At 38.1% G+C, this 3,490-nt stretch overlaps 1 pseudogene; it reads left to right on the forward strand.

Annotated features, from left to right (window-relative positions):
- The first annotated feature begins 2,413 nt into the window (after window positions 1–2,413).
- LOC112921501 (spliceosome-associated protein CWC15 homolog pseudogene) lies at window positions 2,414–2,909 on the forward strand (annotated as a pseudogene).
- The last annotated feature ends 581 nt before the right edge of the window (window positions 2,910–3,490 follow it).

A 3,490-nucleotide genomic window follows, 5' to 3' on the forward strand; every position in this document is an offset into this window, starting at 1 on the left:
TTGCAATCAGGATATTGATATTGATATAGTCAAGATACATTACATTACCAACATCACAAGGATCTTTCATATTTTCTTTTTATATCTGTATTCACTTTGTTCTCAATCCTACCCTACCCATAAATCCTGGAAACAACTAATCTTTTCTTTACGTATATAAATTCTTCATTTAAAAAATATTATATGAATATCACCAAGATGGTGAAATAGGTTGTTTTGACTGTTCTCCCTTTCTAAAGAGGAAAAACTAACAACAGTCCAAGGCAAAACAACACTGAGAAAATTCTGGAACATGGGTTGAGGTTGAGGCATCCCCCAAAAGACAGAAATCAGCACAGACTGCTTTAGAGGGTAAAAGAAGCAGCTGTACAGTGACCACTTTGCCCATTCCTAGGACAATAAAACACCATGTCAAGAGTTGTCCCCTGAATCTCTGGTTCTTCCAGTGGGAAAAGAGAATTAAGAGGACACAGCCTTCCTTGTCCTGGTTTGGATTCTTAAATAAGGAGTATTACTGGACTCAGAACCCAGTTTGCTCATGGCCAGGCAAGAAGCTGAATCACAGACCCCACTTGCTGTGTAGAATGTCTTCTAACCTCTTTAAAACAACACCTAAAAGCTGAACCACCCAATAGTATTCCTACCACGATGTGGGCAGACAGCTAATTTCACCTAGAGGAAAACCAGTACAGGGCATGATGGATTCTTGCACTATGTGTAGGCAGGTAATCCACCATGGTAGATTAATTCATAACCAATGATGAGGAGGGTAGCTCATGGCCCTTGCCAAGAGAAGAATCTGTTCTGGAAATTGAAAGTGACCCCTCCCCCTCTCACTCAGGCAAAGGAGCTGAGACAGCCTCATCCTCTGTCAAGAGTGTCTTCAGCACTAACGGACCAGAAGGCTGGCAAAAACTGCTGGAAGTTGTGTGTTCCAACAGCACTCAAGCCTAGAGAAGGGTAGGTGAAGTGGACCATTTACAAAACAAAACCAGTAGCCATGTTTGGTGAGTATTTGGGGTATAGGTCAGCTTGAGTTGATACAAAAAAGAGCTTCATCAGCATTAAAGCTGATTATCTTACTGTACCCAGGCAAAGAATCTAATTTGTTGCTGCTTATTACTGAATACAGCTTTCAGCCTATCCAATAAGGGAGCCTACCCAGAGCATGTGGGAAGCCACATAGCTCATTAAACAGGCTGTATACAGTAGCACTTGAACAGAGAGCACAGCCCATAGCTTTCCCCATTTGCAGAGCAAAACCAGGAACCTCAGTTGATTAGGGAACTCAGACAACTCTGGCCTGATTTGCATCCCCAAACAATGAACCATATAAGTCCTGGGATACATCCTACTGCCTGGCCAGGGCAGGGAAGCTATCTCATAGTCCTATCTATTACTGAATGTAGTACCTAGTCCCAAACATCTAGTAAGCCTGATCAAAATCTAGACAAAGATGGAGCCCATCATACAACCAACCTCACTAGTAGAGAAGCAAGCCAGCATTTCTATCTGATTGTTCTTAGTAAGTGGTACATCCCCCATTCTCATCATCAGAACTCAAACAGGTGTCTTACTCAAATATAGATCATGATAGCTGGATCCAAATGGCTTAAGACATTACCAGCAGACACACCCAGAAACCCAAACTGAGCTAATTGATAAAGAATCCTCTTTGCCAAAGCAAACCTATAAACTCTAGAAGAGGAGCCTAATTACTCAAATGTGCAGATATCAATCTCAAGAATAAAGGATCATGAAAAATCAGGCATCTATGACATCAACAAAGGAAACTAAAAATCTCCAATAACTGACCATGAGAAAATGGAGATCTATGAAAAGTCAGACAATGAATTTAGAATAATCATCTTTAAAAAGCTTAGCAAACTACAAGAAAACATAGACAACTAAACAAAGCTAAGAAAATAATGCATGAACAAAATGAAAACTTCAACAAGGAAATAGCAACCATCAAACTAACAAACATAGAAATCCTATAGTGGGAAGATGTAATAACTGAGTTATTCAATAGAGAGTGTCAAAAGTAGACTTGATCATACAGAAGATAAGGAGTCAGAGACCTGGAGGCTAGAACATTGGAAATTACCCAGTCAGAAGAGCAAAAAGAAGAAAGTATTAAAGAGTGAACAGAGCCTATGGAAATTATGTGGCACAACGTAAAAAATATTCATATTATGGGTATTTTAGGAGAAGAGAAAAAGAAAGGAAAACAAAGTGTATTTAAAGCAAAAAGAGCTGAAAGTTTGCCAATCATAGAGAGAGAAATGGTAATCAAGATTGATGAGGCCCAAAGGAGCCCAAATAGTTTGAACTTGAATGGGGCTACAAGACACATCATAATTAAATTATCTGGAGTTAAAAACAGGAACAGAGGTTTCTAGGAGCATAATAAATGACAACAGCAGGTAGGCAAACTTTTGAAACTGCAAGAGGTGGGAGACAAAAATGAGAAGGTGATTTGAGCCAATTCTCAAAGCAATAATCAAGTAGCGACTTACCTTCTCATACAAAAATAAAATATAGAAAAACTATTTAGGATGCTCCTGAAGAAGTTTGGAACTGTAATTGTAGGAGAGAGCTGGAACAGAAAAAGAGCTGGTATAAGAGAGAAATATAGAAATTGTACAACACATGAATATACAATCTTCTCATTAGTGTCAAAGAAGCCTTGCTTAGACCAGATTCCTGCTATTAACCTTAATGCAAATAGTCTTCCAACAGATGAGGATGATGAAAATGAAGATCTTGAAGAGGAGGGTGTTGATGATGATTCTGCGTCACTTCTTGCAAAACTAGAAAAAAATAGAAATGAAAGAGATGAAGGGTAGTCCATGAAGGAACAAGAAGAGAAAGCTGAAGAAGAAAGATTACGTAGGAAAACTTTTTGAGGACACAGATTGCATCTCAGGGTTGTAGGATGAAGCCCCCATCGCTGGCTCCCTCCTCAGCAGGGAGTCTACCTGAGATGCTCTCTCCTTCTCCCTGACCCTCCCACTTGTGCTCTCTCTCTCACTTTAAAATAAATAAATTTAAAAGAAAAAGAAAGAAGAGAGACAAAAGACTTGTAAATGATACAATGTGATCTGAATTTCACAAGAAAAGCTTATGGAGAAATCTATTAAATAGTGCATTTTTATATGCTTAATTAAAGACCAAAATATGTAAAAGAAAAAAAGTTAAAAATAAAAAGTTTTTAAGAGCAACAGGAAAAAGAGACACTACATACAAAAGAACTGTCATAAGACAGTGGATTTCCCCACAGAATAATTTTAGATCAGGAAAGAATGGAATGACATAATCAAAATTTTGAAAGAAAATAACTGTCACCCAAGAGTTCTTCACCTGGTGAAGCTGTCTTTGAAAAATGAAAGAAGGGATACATCTTTCCCATACAAAAATCGATTAATCAATCAGTCAATCAATCAATCAATCAATCAATCTGAGGGAGTTTATTATAACCATATCTGCC

This window comes from Vulpes vulpes, chromosome 2 (assembly GCF_048418805.1).
Source record: "Vulpes vulpes isolate BD-2025 chromosome 2, VulVul3, whole genome shotgun sequence".
In the NCBI taxonomy this organism is placed as follows: Eukaryota; Metazoa; Chordata; class Mammalia; order Carnivora; family Canidae; genus Vulpes; species Vulpes vulpes.